Below are 16,993 nucleotides of genomic sequence, written 5' to 3'. Positions count from 1 at the left end.
AAGTATAAACTACTAAACATGGAAGTATAAAATACTAGTAAGCCTTAAATCGACATCAACACACTGAAGAACAAGTAGGCTAACATCAACCTTCAGCCAAAAGATAAGACCTCAGCTCGTAAGAATCCTAACATTTTGATTTTAATTGGATCCATGAGACCAACCATAAACATACAAATACTTCTGCTCGTCATAAGTAGGACTACTCCAGCGGGACAATTATTTGGACTACCCCACACGCAACTACTGCCAAATATTTGCAATGAAAAGCTGTGCTAAAGCAAACCATGTAAACGATTAGAGGAACCTCCATAAGCCAACTAGGCTTTATGCTCACCATGGCAATATTATCTACATCTCCTAGAGAGCAAACAGTAGCTTGCAATTAAGTCTTGTATATAGCTTCAAGCACTTGGACTACCTACATAATGTACCCTGAGGACTACCTGTCCTCACATCAACATCATCAACACACCCCAAGATGTAGCGGTAAAGAATACTCTCAGTAATCCTTACCTCCTATGTGATTGCATCATAAGGGAATCTATGCCCCATTCTTTTGCAGCTAGTAGCATACCCAAACGTTTTCGGTAACATCATCCTTTTGATCAATATTATTAATGTCACCCAAATTAGCAAAGAGACCAACCCATCAGATATATATCATGATACAAAACATCATCAAACATAAGCTTTGAATAGAACAATAGGCTAAACAAGCTCTAATGCTAAGATGAACAACAAACCCTCTCCACTTACTAGTGAATAACCAAAATAGTCTTCATCACTCGGCAGTGAGCCCATAATCCAAAGAGACCTACATACTAACAAAGATCACAATGTGCAATGTGTTTCAGATAAAAAACATTGTAGGCCATTATTGCACATGTATATTAAGCATCATTACTAAAAGTCGTTGTTGGTATGTTGTAATCATGCCAGCACCCCACATCCGAACTCTTTAGCAAGGCCTGGTAGATGGGTCTATGGCAATGTCAAAATCCACCGCCTTTTTGATAAAGAGAAATATCTACACCTGCTAAGGGGCATAGGCCCTCTCTGAAAATATATCTTCCCGTTGGCGGCCTGAAGCTCAGCCAAATTCCTTTCGGCATGCACGTGTTGTGAAAGAACATCGTAGATGGTGTGGCAATGAGCTGCTTGCTTTCGCACATCCTTCGGTGAAAGGTGGATTCCACCTAAGGATGGCTTCCCACAGGTTTAAACCTTTTTTACTTGTAGCACCAGTGTAGTGTAGACTGCAAGGACCTCTTACATTCTCTCAAAGAGGCCACGTGTGTTATTCAGACCCTTCAATCTCAAGAGATTTACTTCCAGAAGTAGGAGCGTTTTAATCCGATATGCCATTTCCTTGTCCTTCTGACTTTGTTCCCTTCTCCATGTCTCCTCCTCCCTTCTCCACGCCTCCTCCTCATCTCCTTCTCCAAATAGACCAGGTCCTTGAGAAGGAGACGTGGAAAAGGGAGGAGGCGGCGTGGAACTTGTGACATGCGCCTCCAAGGCCGTAAGGACCTGAATGGATGATCGCGACTGAAATTGATCAGCCGGCTGAAGGACCTCCTGCTTGTGGCAAAACCCTCCTGTTGCAAGAGGCCAATCGGCGGATAACCTTGCAAGACTGCAAAAAGACCCTAACTAATCCAGCTCAAACCCGAAATCCCTAATGAACGCTCTATCTCTATGAGAGTGAGAAATGAAATGAGATGTTATATCGAGCGTCTTCAAAAGGCCAAAATGATCTATGAGACCAAACTGCTAATCCTGCTGAATCTCATACAATGTCTGGGTACAAAATAAAAATAAAATGAAGCAAAATAAAAGCTAAATAGTTACTATCATGAATCTAAGCAGCTCAAAATTGTTTAGGATAGTACAATCTCAGTGTATGAACATCAATGTTCCAGGATATTCGGCATCGGGCGCTATTATCGGATAATATTCGACATCGGGCACTATTATCGGAGGATGTCCAACATTGGCCGTTGTCCACGGATGTACTACATTGGTCACTGTAGAATATCTTCAATGTCCGCCATGGTAAGTACTCGTACCATCGAGCTAAAGTGATTCATACCCTCTATCGTAATCTTTGTTGATGCTATGAAGTACCCCCAATCGTGGGCATCTAAATTTCCCTAGCTCAGTAGCCTCTGGGCTTTGTTGTGTGGTCTGCCACTCTATCTGGCCAGTATGTGGTCTAAAGAAGTCTGTAATCTGCCTTGAGACTGTGTCTCTCTTGGTCTTCGCAGCAGCAGCAGGCTCTCTCTATGTCTGTGTAACTCGAGTAAAAATAATCAAAGGCATCTCTGATCCTGATATCTCGTGACCCTGGATAGTGGTCCAAACCCTCTCCAAAGAGTCAATGAAATCGCCCATGTATCTCATAATACACCTGGCAGTGACATATGTAATGTAGCTCTGTCTCAGGCTCCAGGGCATAGCTGGCATATCCTATCCTCTATAGGTAACTCCCTAAACCTGCCAGTCTCGACCTCAAGTTGATGTGAAAAGGTGCATAATTGACCAATAGTGCCCCATATCCCCCAAGATAAATGTGTATCTATGTAACTAGGTCTAGTCACAAACCTGTCCTCCATCAGTTGAAGCAGATGCTCTCTATAGAAATCCATCTTCATGCCCACTCTCGTTTTGGCTGAATCCAAGTCCTCTTGGCATCAAGTTGAGATAGGTCATCTTGATGGACGAATGAGCTTGGCGATCTGTGTGCTCGTAATAGACACAAAGGGTGCGCTATCCAAAGAGTATAGGAAAGGAGACAATCTATCCATATTGAAACCGTGGAACTCGAACAATGATATCTTTCAATACGAGCAAGTAGTATCCCCCTGCAATGCTAGCTGTCGGGAAGACTCAAGAGCTAAACGAGCATATTTGTGTCTAGGGAGGTCCCATTGTTAGCAGCAAGCTAACACGGATACCATGGATACCATTTTTTGGAGCTCTTATTATAAAGACACTTATTATTTTTTATAAATCAGAAATATTGTAACTCCTATTTTGTTGGATAAACCTTGTAATTGATGAGCAGGGGCTACAAGCTTCCAAATTGTATCAACCTGTCATTACCTATCTTTAGTTAGAGCTTCCAAATTATTAGTTTTTACCATCAAAAACCTTGGCTAATGTATAAAAGCCACTTTTTGTAAGTTATTTGTAAGTTTTGGATAATGAAATACACAGCGTGAGCTAACGGCACTCACTTCTCTCCTTCTCTTGCTTCCTACTCCCTCCTCGGTTGTCACATTGCAGTCGTGTTTGTTGCATTGCAACCGCAAGTAAGAGCTCTACGCATTGACGTAAACACATCACAGTAATTCGTAGATTTTGGTGTCGCGGGACCCGCGATCTAATTTCATCATAAGTAGGAATTTACACTTCAAAATCAAAAACTAATCATAGGCGGGGTATTGGGGCATCATTGCTAAGCATTTAGGTGCATTCTAAGTCGAAAAACGACTAGGTCAAAAATCCATTGCTGTTAATAATCGCGATTTTGGCACTTGACCTAAAGTGAGGTTTGAGAACATAAGTATGTGTGCTTAGGTCGTATAAACTTGTCCTAGAAGTTTCATTACGTTTGGATGTCATTTGATGTTGTAACGGATGTGATTTGTTTGCCAATGAGCGATTGGCTTTTAGTGATTTCAGTCACTTGAGTGTAGCTTGAGTTAGATTCGAGTTGTTTGTTGTTTTTCGAGAGATTGACAACCTCTTGTAGTCTCTATGAACTAGTCGAGAACCTATTGTTCCACATAAAGAAAGATCATAAATAAATAGATTCTGAACCCGATTCTTGATCCGATTGCTCTGATAAACTCATGATGACTCACAAAATTGAGAATCTCAATTACTTTGCAAAATATCTGAAATGATTTATAAGGATAATGTTGGGTACATTACAATCTCCCCAACTTAGGGATTTGAGATGTTCTCATCTCGAGAAAAAGTGAGGATATTTCTACTCCAATTAGTAATGACCATCATTATCTCTAAAAGGGTAATATTCTTACTCTGCTTCACTTACTATTGCTGCTCCGTTATTCCGTCGTAGACAAGAGTTTCGATAATGTCCCAACTCTCCACATTCAAAGCATCGAACACTCAAGTGTCGAGAATCTAGCGCATTGGCAGCATAAACCCTTTGTGGTTGTCTATCGTTGGAACTTTGATTCTGTTCAATTCTTTTTGTAATCCCTTGTTTCTTCATTAAAGGTTTGGCTCGTAGTAAAGCATCTTGTACAGTGGTAGGTTTTAAGGCTTCTAATAGCGAGCAAATGGGTTCTCTTAATCCTTGACAAAGCGAGCTACCTGCTGCTCTATGGTCATTGATGGTGCGTAACGTCTAAGCCTTACAAACTTTGAGTAGTACTCTTCCAAGGATAAACCATATTGTTTCAAGCTAAAGAACTCATTCATCTTTATCGCTTCATGGGCAGGAGGTAAGTATCTTTCCTTCACCGCTTGTTTGATCTCCCACCAACTCTGAGAGTTCTCCAACACTCCCATGTCACGACAATGTCGTTTCCACCATAATTTTGCTTCCCCTGAGAGGCGAAACATCCCTAACATCGCTTGATTTGCAGGTGTGGTCCTTGCAGCAAAGAAGTAATCATCCATAGCTTCAATCCATACTTTTGCTTCTTTCTCAATATCATCACCCTCTCCTTTAAAAGAAGATGGTTGCATTTGTTTGAGCAACAACTTCTTCTCCTAAAACTCCGTATAGAGAGCATCATTCTGAGGGTTTTTCAACGTAGAAGTGATTTGAGGATTCCCCTGAGTGTGCATCAATGTTTGTAATAACTCAAATCAATAGGGTACTTTTGAAACTTAGTCTTATCCAGTCCACTAAAAGCTCAATCGTATGACTTAATCAATCCTTACTTATCCGATTCATTAAAATCCAATCACATTACCTAACCAATCTTGACTTAACCAGTCATGACTTATCCAATTCGTCAAAACTCAATCATATGACTTAACCAGTCATGATTATCTCAATCACATAACTTAACCAGTCATGGCTCATTCAATCTACACAAAAAAACTTACTTACATGACTTAACCAGTCAAACAATTTCTTTGTAGAAAATAACTCAATCTTTTAATCTTAAGGTCATCAAAATGTCATATAGGGGTCTACAAAAGTTCTCTCCAAGAGCAACATAATAGAGATTTCAACCATAACTATGATACACATCAATCGGTATATTGTAATATTCCTCTGAGTCTCATAATGGGGATAGAATACCATATACATGAAGAAGCTTCAAGTCACCAACTAAATCATTTTAACCTAAGCTCTGATACCAACTGTAAGGTCCCCGTCCTAAAAGATCGGGGCGACTTGGAAGATAGCCTTCTTTATCCTCTAAATCCGTTGACGACACCCTACTCTGAAAATGCGAAGCAAGGATACGAGCAACGAAAGAGAAGAAGAATTCCACTTATTGTGTTCGTAGGTGCGGGACCCTATGCCACAAGCCAAGTCGATGAGGTTAAAGGTTCTATGGACTCTAGATCCTACATTATAAGAGAAGAAATCCATTTCACACATTAAGGATCCAAAAACAACGCCTTTTTCCCCGCGTTTAAGAGGCACGGCCGCCATCCTTAAATCCAAAATATGACAAGAGATAAATCTCTAACTAACTAAGACAAAGTTAAAAGTACTTGACTAATCGAGTCCACCCATCCTTGACTGAAAACCTGAGCCAGTTCCCACTTTCCACCCCACACACACTTTTTTCCACACTGTTTTACATATACAAATAGTGTTCCTTAATTAATTGCAAACGCAGGTTCTTTTATACAGCCCTTCAAACAATACCAAAACAATTTAAACAATGCTAATGAAGGCGACCCTATTATTCAACAAAAACAACTTTTCCAATTTCTCATGATTTTGCCGCTACCCGCGGACTTTCTTTGTCTAACCAACAGAGCCTTTGCAAAGGATTTATTCGCTAACCGCGAATTGCGCAACCTTCCCATCTCGCTAACCGCGAGGCATCTTGCTAACCGCCAGGCATCCCGCTACCCGCGAGGCATCTTGCTAGCCGCTAGGCATCCTGCTACCCGCGAGGCATCTTGCTAATCGCGAGGCATCCCGCTACCCACGAGGCATCTCGGTAACTACGAGGAACAAAAGAGAGCCGATAACCTCAGCTTAATTTTCGCTAACCGCGAAATCATCTCGCTACCCACGAGAACAAAACAATTCTTCTCATTAAATGATTCATCAAACATGATCAACCAATTCTTCATATCAATCAGAAACCGCTTATCAAACAATAACAATTGATTAAACAATAACAATCCAACAAGAGTGACAATTTATCAAACAGTTCTATCACTAATCTATGAAAACATATGCTTGTTTCATGTGATTGAACAATCACATTTTCGATCGGTTTAAAGTAAGGTCTAAATTCATCTTATCGGTCAACTATGCATAATTATAAATTTGTCTTACCGGATTTGGAACGTGTGTGACTAACTCCTGTGCTAGAGGTTGGACGGTTTCGACTTCTTCTTCGGTTAATGCTTCTGCATGAGATACGTTCGAAGTAGACACCTTTCTTCCCACCTTCCTTGGTGGTGCAACGGCATGGGCGTCCTTAGAACTTTGCGTTACACGCTTCGGAGCCATAGCTTCGGAATGGAGAAAAGAAAAGCGCGTTGTTGGGGGGGGGGGAGAGAGAGAGAGAGAGAGAGAGAGAGAGAGTGTTCACAAATCGGGTGACGATACGTCGACGATTGGAGATGGAGATGGTTTGAAGGTGAGAGTTTAAGAGAGAGAGGCTTCCTCCAGCTCGTCATTGTGAGAGAGCTTCCGCTTTTGTAGATGTGTGTGTTCAAAGTGAGAGGAGAAGGGTCCTTTATATAGGCCCTAAGGGGTGCTAAGAATACTGAGAGGTTTCAATAATAGGAGAAGAAAAAAGCTCGCGCATCGTCGCGGCTCTAAAAAAAATAATTTTTTTATTTTTTTTTAATTTTTTTTTTGGTGCGTTCGCGAATCCTATGCGCGAATTTTAAAAAGCTCTATACTTACAAGTTCCCATTCTATTTTGAGAGAGAGAAAGCAAGAAGTATCCTAATTTTGATTCACCTCTCTTTCTTTCCTAAAAATACTATCTCTAAGATTTTTCTTCACACATAGATTAGGTTCCCACATAAACCTATTGTTCCACATAAAGAAAGATCATAAATAAATAGATTTTGAACCCGATTCTTGATCTGATTGCTCTGATAAACTCATGATGACTCACAAAATTGAGAATCTCAATTACTTTGCAAAATATCTGAAATGATTTATAAGGATAAATGTTGGGTACATTACATGGGAAGACCTTTCATGCGACAGGTACAGCTTATCCAAGATTGGGGAAACAACTATCTGTACTTGAAGCAAGTGGGATCTATAACAAGGGTTAATTTAAAAGATCACACTTATAGAGATGTTTTGAAAACGCCCATACAAGAGTTTAATTTAGTCTCTTCGGCTAAAACTAAGCTTCCTTCTTGGTTAACAAAGACACTCCTATTTGGATGTGCGGAGCTTCAAAAAACGGGAGCTTAAAAAAAGAAGAATGTACCTTAGAAAGGGATTGCACACACAAGGCCTATGTACCTGAACCGTTTCCAGAACATTTGTTTGAGCCATTTGAGTGGACTCCAATTTTAGCGACAATGGATATATGTGTGAATATGTCTCTGCCTACTCAATTTTGTAATGCGGATGGCTACGACATAATTCCCATCCAAATGATTTAAACCCTCCACATTTAAGATGAAATTGAGGAATCCAAGGACTTGATGAAAGCTCAACAAGTCTTTTCATACCTCTACTACGATGCCACAAATGAGTTAGAAGAACATTCAGCTACCTTAGAAGAATCGGGGTCAGAAAAAGAACATGTGAGAGCTAAGTTACTCCTGAAAGGAGGGGAGGAAAAGTTTTTTGACTTTCCTAACCAAAAAGCGAGAGGAAAAAAATGGTATAGACAAAAAAGAGACACCAGAAACGTGAAAACAAGACCCATGGCATCAGTCTCTAGTAACACAGTTCCTGATGCAGAAAGATGTACATGATTGTGTCAAGGACAAAATCACTGAAAGATAACCTTCAAACAAAAATCCATAAATGTCGAATGTAATGGAATTGGCCTATTTAACTTGAGAGTAGCGGAAATTAATGAGAGTACTTTTGAGAAATAACTTTGTGAGAATAACGGGTGAACATATTTGAAAATAGCAACATAATCATAGCAATTAGTTAACTTGGCATGAACAATACTTTTGCAAGAGAGAGAATTTAGAGAACATGACAACAGTTGAGGACCGGATTTATGTGGAGCCGGTCCCCCCTCCAATAGACATTTGTATTATGATTTCTCCCATTAAGAGAGACTTGTTACAATACAGTCTTTGTGTTCCTTGTAACCTAGGTGATGCAATGAAGATGGAAAGCTTCATGCATCACAAACATAACATAAACTTGAAGAAAGCTTTAACTATCCCAGGCCTCAGTCCCAAGACCTCAAACACCTTCGAAGGTGGAGAGAGCTAGCAGGGAATGAGGGTAGGGAAGAGGAAGAAGAAACATTTCGTAGGAGAAAGAATTAGTTCCTCACTTATCATACTCTTGTTGCTAGCATATATAATAGCATAGTAATGAAGAAGAAGGAGATGGCAAGCTTAAGTATTGAAGCATGGCTATTGGTTGGATTTGCACTCCATAGCCAAGAGTGTTGGTGTAGGCTCTCAACCTCTACTTGCTTGGAGAGGGAGCTCTTGCACTTTGCATAGCACACAATGAGAGTGTTTGTGAGTGTGTGTGTGTGGGTGATTATACCCCCTAAGAAACCCCCTAGCTTGCTTGGGTCGACCCCCCCTTGTAGCTCATGCTTGAAGCTTATTGGACCCCTCCAGCCCTAGCCAATCATGAGCAGGAGGCATTACAAGCAGTAGGGGTAGCCTTGAGACAAGTGTCCCCCTTTCCCCTTTGAGAGAGAGAGAGAGGGCTAGATAAATGCTAAATCAATCAATTAAATCTCCTAAATTACTATTGGACCCCTTGGGTGGCCAACCAATAGGTTTCAGGCATCTCATGAAGGTAACATAGGTAGGGGCCTGACATGTGTCCTTGTTGCCTCTTCAAGCTTGGGCCTTCCTTGTGTGTGTGAGTGTGTGTTCTCTCTCTAGCCCCTAGGAAAAGGGTTCACCCCCCCTCTTGTAGGGATCTTTTGACTTTTGGTGCTCAAGCACTTATGTCATCAAGCATGACTAAGCACTTGGACTAGGGTGTATTCCCACAAGCATCTCAGGCAAGCATGTCAAAGCACCTCGATCACCTTAATCAAGTAGTAAGTCAAGCACCTCAAGCATGTAGTAGATCAAGCACCTCAAGCCCTTAATCAAGCACCTCAAGCATGACAATCACCTCAAGCACGACAAGCACCACGAGCTTGGTGGGTCGGGTTCCCGCCTCAAGCTCAGTCCTAGCTTACCTAAGGTCAAAGGACTTTTACACACATTATTGGAGGTCTTCAATGAAGCTAACCCCAAGGGCTTATTCTCCATTGGTTAGCCTTGCTCTTTGATAGACCATCTCTCATTTGGGCCCCTTTACCATTGGCCCCGTGTTGAGATAGATCTATAAGCACATATCTATATCTTAACACTTGTTCCCGTTTATTCTCCCACATTAAGTGATCAATTTAATATGAGAAAATCATTTGGGTTGGTTAGATATTAGATTTTATGACATCGAAACATTGAGAAAAACAAAGATGGATACTCAAGCAAAGCCAAACAAACACGACAAGGAGCCAACCATGACACGAGTTGAGCGGAAAAAGAAACATCAAGAGTTGAAAAAAGCTCCAAAAGAGATATATATAACCGAAATGGAAACCACAGAAGAGGATGGTAAATATGTAATGAGTGTTCCATCCCATTACAAGAAATATGAGTGTTCCATCCCATTACAAGAAATATACTCTCCAAGACCAAAAAATCATAGTAGAACAACCTGTTAGAGAACTACGAAAACAAAGCGAGTCCTACGAAGGGCCTAAAAACGTGAAAAAGATAGACTTGGCTGAACCAGGAGAAGAGCCTAGGCTTGCCTACATTGCAAATGACCTAACATAAGAAGAAGAAGAGATTTTATTGAGCTTATTTAAATAATATCGAGACATCTTCGCTTGGTCTTACAAGGATCTCAAGGGCATTGATCCAGAAATCTGCCAACATATCATACCCATGAGAGATGATGCGAAGCCAAGTAGACAAAGGCCATACACATACAATGAAACATTTTCCAAGAAGATCAAAGAAGAGATTGAGAAACTAAAGGAAGCCGAATTCATTTATGAAATTGAACACATAGATTGGGTGTCTCCAATTGTGGTCGTACCCAAGAAGAATGGAAAATTACGAGTATGTGTCAACCTCAAGAAAGTGAATGTAGCTACCATTAGAGACAACTTTCCTCTTCCAATCACTGATCATGTGTTAGAACTAGTTGCAGGGAAAGAAGCTTACAGCTTCTTAGATGGCTTTTCTGGATACAATCAACTTTTGGTTGACCCAAAAGATCAACATAAAAGTGCTTTTGCAACGGAATGGGGTATTTTTGCCTATCGGGTTATGTCCTTTGGCTTAACTAATGCTCCTGCCACATTTCAAAGATTGATGAGTCATGCTTTTAAGGAATATCTAAGGAAATTCTTGGAAGTATATATGGATGATCTATGCGTACATTCATCAATCTGGGCTGATCATTTTGAACACCTCAAAAAGGTATTCAAAAAATGTAGAATTTATAGGATTTGCTTAAATCTTGAAAAGTGCACCTTCATGGGTAGACAAGGAAAAATTCTTGGACATATAGTATCTAAAAATGGCATAGCTACTAATATGGATAAAATTCATGTTATTGCTGATTTTCCTAGACCAACAACAGTCAAGGGGGTTCAAGCCTTCATGGGACATTGTGGATATTACAGACGGTTCATTTACATGTATGCTATAATTGCAAAACCCATGTATAGCTTGATTACACACTGTGAATGGACTGATGAGTGTGAAGAATCCTTCATGAATCTTAAGCAAGCTCTCACCTCAGCTCCAATATTGAAAGCACCATATTGGAATAAGATATTCCACATACATGTAGATGCTTCAAATTTTTCTATAGGGTGTATACTAGCTCAACCAGAAGACGAAAAATTTGATTTTCCTATTCCTTATGCTAGTTGAAACAAAGCATGATACATACAAAACTTGTCCTAATATAACAAAGAAAACATACAAATGGGTCTCTAAAGCGTCCTTAGCGACCATTTTTATGCTAAAAAACAGAAGCCTTGTAAGAGATTCTCCACTCGCTCCAAGAAATGTAAGAAAACGTTGTGTTGAATTCCTAAATGACTATTGGAATCCCAAGGCTACTATGAAGGGAATGATCAAATTTGGATGCCTAAACGTAGATTGTATTCTTACTTGTCACACATAGACCCATGTTAGTCAGATCATGTAATAATAAAGCCGATGAAAGATCGTGGGAAGGGAAAGATCACAGAACACTATACACCTGATGCGGAGCTAGTTTGGATATCCAAAAGAGAGCGATTTTTTTTGCTTGGCTCAAACATAGAAAAAAAAAATGACGCTTCTTGCTCTTCATGTAGTTCTTCTCAACGAAAACACAAGCTTCTTCACAACTTCCACCTACCACCAAAATTGTACAGAAAAACAAGAAAGAATTTGCACCTCCCATTGTAAGTTCACCACCTACAACAACGTTGCAAGTAAAATCGTGGGAGAGTACCTTACCACCCTTGCAACTAGATGAAATGCCTAGGGCGGTCAAAAACTATTGATCAAAGTATTCACCCATAATAACTTGGAACAATTGGTTTCAAAAGGTGACGACATCGTTGCAAAAGGTATGATCTACCCAAGGGAGGGGGGAGTGTTTTGATGACATCCATCATTCACTTGCTCCCCTCTTAACCTTCCTCCCTGACCTCTCAATCTCCCAATCTTAGGGAATGTATATATCTAGCCCCATACTCAAGAAAATACAAATAAAAAAGTAAAAGAGCAAGAGCCACCAAACAAAAATCTAAAAACCTACAAATTCTAGTACATGACCCAAATTATGCACAAGGACACGACATTTTGACATTACACTTGTAATATTTGCACATTAACCAACATCTATCTGTGTGTATTGATATGGCTAGTATGCTAGAGTCATCCACTCTTACCTTGGGTGAGAGGTACCCTCTTTACTTCTCACAAGCGTTTCACATAATCTACCCGGTGCTTGTCTGTGAATGGGATTTGGTAGATACGCTAGCGTGTGAGAAGAATTTTGAGAAAATAGAATGGCTGATACGTCTCTTGACTGACTGATCCCTCCTTAGTAGAGAACGTCTCTCTAATTGCACAAGCTTACCCTTTTGACCAAGATAACTATACACACCTAGTGACATCATTAGTGAACATATGTGCATCCAATGATGAGGAAGATTTACATGATTACACGGATGGCACATATGGTCTTATGAATGATGACTTTATTTTTCTCGACGATGACAAGGATAGGGGTTTAGACTTAGGGCTACCTGTCCATCTATTCAATATCATATTCCCTTCACCCTCTACGGGGGAGCAAATAATTAGTTAGGGTTCTTTATGTTGTTTTGATTATGTTCAATAAAAGTTGGTGACTCTTCCCATTGATGTGCCTCCTAAAGGTATTCCTTGTGTTTTCTAGTGTGTACAAGAATGCGTTGTAGTACTTAGGATTTTGAACTTCATGCAATCTTTGTCTAGTTCACTCTGCGAATCAAGCGCGATCATCAACATGAACATGTGTTTCCTTTCCATTATCATTGCCTCTTATCTTTTTAGCATACATGTTTGTCTGCTTAAACTGTGATTGGTAGCACAATATTCAGCATATTTGCTTAGTATTAAACATTAGATTCAATATAATTTTATATCATAGTCCCTTGTCTAGGTTTATGAATCAAGCAGTCTGACTAAGCTAGTTTGACCAAGATAGGCATTAGAGATCTTCTCTTAATACCACGGGAAATGCCTTCCTAATTGTCAATGGTTAGTACAATATACTAGTGCTTTCTAGTGAGTTTAATCCCTCTTGACCTTTAGCTTAAGTATTATAAAGGGAGTTTACTATTGTGATGAGCCTGGGAAGGGTAACAGTGTCAATATGACCCCTCAAAGTTACAAAATTGAAATGCAGTGAAAAACAAAAAAACAAAAGTGCCAAAAAATATAAAATCTTAAGTTGGAAGAGAAATTCCAGCTTGATTTGGTACTTCACTCACATGTATTGCCTATGATACTAGAGCCCTAAAGTGTGCCGCTTTTCCTTGAAAATCAAAAAGCCCAAGGCATACAAAATAAGCACACACATCAAAAACTGAATCAATGTGGAAAACACTTTGGAGGGTCAAACAAAGGAAATAATTCAGGCAATGATTTTATATAAAATTCATTTTATCGTAGCTTAACTAGAAGGTCTTCTAGGTATAGCCTCTAATCAGCCCTCCGACATGGACTACTTTGCTCTCACGATTAAACAGTTTAATTGACCAGAGAGAATTGAGAAGATTGTCCATGGTATTAATATATGACCTCTAGTGTCTCTCGATCATTGAATTAGCGACCCTAGACTTGTTTATTCTTGGACCTTTACAAGTGCTTATGCATCTGATTATATTACAGTTTAATGTTTACTGCTAAAAAATTGTTTAATATTTTGTTACCAATCAATCTATGTGCCTATTCACTGCATATGCTTTTTAATTTTATATGCTTTATGTGAATGCAATTACTGTGCCATTTTTGGTTGATTTTGTAGTGTTTGAAGAAAGCTAAAGACTACAAACTCAAATGCTCTTCCACCTCGACGATGGGCTTCACTTCACTAGCTTCTGAGGACGGAATCTACATAAGGAAAGGGGACATGTTAACCACTTACGGACACCCTATCACCTTTGATGGACGCCTTATCACTTATTTGCGTCATGGATCGAGCTTGTCGTTCCTATAGGTGTTTAGGTGATCGCCGATGAGAGGCGCACCACTTATCTTATTTTTACAGATGAATCATATGCTAAAACCCACGATCACAACCTTCTCCTCAGGGTTTAGACTATAAACAAATGAAAGAGACTCATATCCCCTCTCTCAAAAAGTGAGCATGGTTGGGGCCGAGCTCCCTAGGCTACCTTAAAAAATGGTTCAATGAAAAACATGTAAATAATTGCTACTCGGAAAGTTTATTTTAAACTAGTAGAGTGAAAATTATAGTGGACATGGTGTTAAGTCGCCTTGATCTGCATCTTAAATACCATCCTATATGTTGGTGCCCTTTCTTACCACAATGAGTTCATTTATTGTTTTGGTAGCTAACTTTTGTTACTTGTCCTAGTCTACCACATGTGATAGATATAGCCGTTTTATTTGATGAAGAATCTATGAGTGCACCTCTTGTAGAAATAAATTGAGATTCCTTTTTATGATTTCATTCTTCTTGCATTGAGATAATTACAGTTTACCTAGCAAGTGCTTGTTCCTTTTTGGTAAAAGTACCCACTAAGAGGTCAAGTGATTGGGGTAAAATACAACTCTCAAGACAATTTCAACCTTGTCGTCCTCGGGTACCTAACATGGGATGTGAAATGAGTGGCAATTCTTTTTAGCATTTGAGCAAGGTTGGCAATGTCTTGACCTTCATCCATGGTAAGCATGTATGGTTGCTTCGTAAAGTTTGCTTTTCTTTGCTCTAGTATGGAGCTTTTTTTTAAGGTTGATGTGCACACTCACATTCATTTATGAAATACACATAATGTTTTTGTGGTGATGTAGTGATAATCCCTAGGCCTTGCTCATCATTTTCCAAGACTAGAGCCTTCATGGTGGAGGATGTAGTTCTAATTTTTGTGTGCTCTTAGGTCGAGGTTGTTGATACTTAGGTGCTTTGATCACAACCCATAAGTTCCTTTTCATCAGGTAGCCTCTCTTAACTTGGTTTTCCATTTTCAAAACTACTCACCGTTGAAGTTCTCAATGTTCTTCTTCCCCATGGTGCCAAGAAGGGGTCTTATTTCTTGCAGACTCTCCAAGTAGTGTCTACCTTCTGACACTCGCATGCACTAAACTATCCCCAAAATTGAACTAAATAGCTATGTTGTGCTCGATTGTGTTAATTGCAAATGCAAATGAGAGAGAAGGTTCAGGAAGGTCCCTTTGTAAGCCTTTGTATAGAAGGATGTGTTATGAATTTCCACTTGAAGCAATAAGGGGACATTTGTCCTTTTGCTATCTGGATTATGTGAATTGACTCTTGTTATTGTAGATGGCTATATGAATTTCCACTTGAAGTGATAGGGGCACTTGTCCTTTTCTTGCCTAGATTGTGTGAACTTCTTTCTCTCTCTCTCTCTCTCTCTCTCTCTCTCTCTCTCTCTCTCTCTCTCCATTGTCGGGAGCTGCATGGCATACACATCGGAGCAAGGAGCGCTTGCCATGTGTCAGGGGGAGAGAAGGCGGAATCCCTCCCCTTTTTATTGTAGTATAGATGCATGTGAACACATGTAGGATACTTGAGGAACATTTTTCTCTATATATACATCAATCACTCATATTCTAGGACTTATCACTTGCTTAAGTTAGTCTTTTCATGACTAACATATAAGGCATTGATTCAGAAGAAGATAAGAAGATGGGAAGTAAAGCAACAATTTTTTCAAGTTTAAGAAAAGGCACGTACATGTGGAATAATTTGGAGAAACATGAGGGACAAGCGGATTGGTAAAAAGTTTTATGGATATATACACACATTATAAGCAACTATATGAACAACCAAATGTTGAAAAATGACATTTTATGGTTCACTCCCATGTATGTCCTCTTTTTTTACTATTGAAGATGTATGTAGTGGGCTTGAAAAGTCGATCACTTCGCAAAGCGGAAGATCTTCAAGGTATCAAACCAAAGATGAACAAATAGACAAGAGATTTTACACATGAGTGCATGTGTGACATGTTTAACCTTGCACTTCAACATGATATGCCTTATGATTGGAGTACAAATTGGGTCAAACCTTTGCATAAGGAGAGAATGTAAAGACTCTAAACAACTACCGAACTATAATGATTGGGTCTCTTATGGCAAAGTTGTTTGGGTGCATGATGGAAATGAAATTGAGTGATTGGATTGAAGAGAATGACTAAACGTGCAAAAGGACAAGCGACTTTTTGTCGATGCCATAACACCATTAATCATCTTGTCACTCTTTGTGTTCTCATGGAGGAAAATTGGTTGAAAGACAAGCGATTGTATTGTTGTTTTGTGGAATTTAAAAAAGCCTTTGATATGATTCCATATAACAATTTATGAAGGACTCCAAGTGCCCAGTGAGTTTATGCTTGCGTCTTCTCGAATCTATGAGAAGGTAATGTGTCAATTGCACATGGGAAGAGGAATTTCAAAAAAAATTATTAGGGTTAAACAAGGATGCCCATTGTCACCAACTCTCTTTGGTCTATACATCAATCAATTAGAACAAATGGTACTTGACTTTATGCAAGAAGGCGGCATTGAAGAGATCACTTTTTGCAATGCGATAATTATGCTTTTGTTGTATGTGGATGATGTAGAGCTTTTATAACATTGGGACAATGGAGAAGAGTCAAATCGAAAATGGAGACAATGCACATACATGACGTTTGAGGAAAAAGACCACATTCTCTCCATTGTCTCCATTTTTTTTTCAATTTATATTTGTGTGTGTATGTATATATATATACATACATGTATACATGTATATATATGTGTGTAAGTAAATATGTATGCACGCACACACTTGGTCACGACATCTGACCATGTTAGCTACTTCTAG

The 16,993-nt window shown here is 39.4% G+C and overlaps 1 pseudogene; it reads right to left on the bottom strand.

The window, feature by feature from the left end:
- Positions 1 to 867: 867 nt before the first annotated feature.
- Positions 868 to 2,657, bottom strand: LOC147426839 (uncharacterized; annotated as a pseudogene).
- Between the last annotated feature and the right edge of the window lie 14,336 nt (positions 2,658 to 16,993).

Source organism: Adiantum capillus-veneris, chromosome 24 (assembly GCF_014529385.1).
Source record: "Adiantum capillus-veneris isolate H3 chromosome 24, ASM1452938v2, whole genome shotgun sequence".
Taxonomy (NCBI): Eukaryota; Viridiplantae; Streptophyta; class Polypodiopsida; order Polypodiales; family Pteridaceae; genus Adiantum; species Adiantum capillus-veneris.
This window is presented reverse-complemented; position numbering and strand designations above follow the sequence as displayed.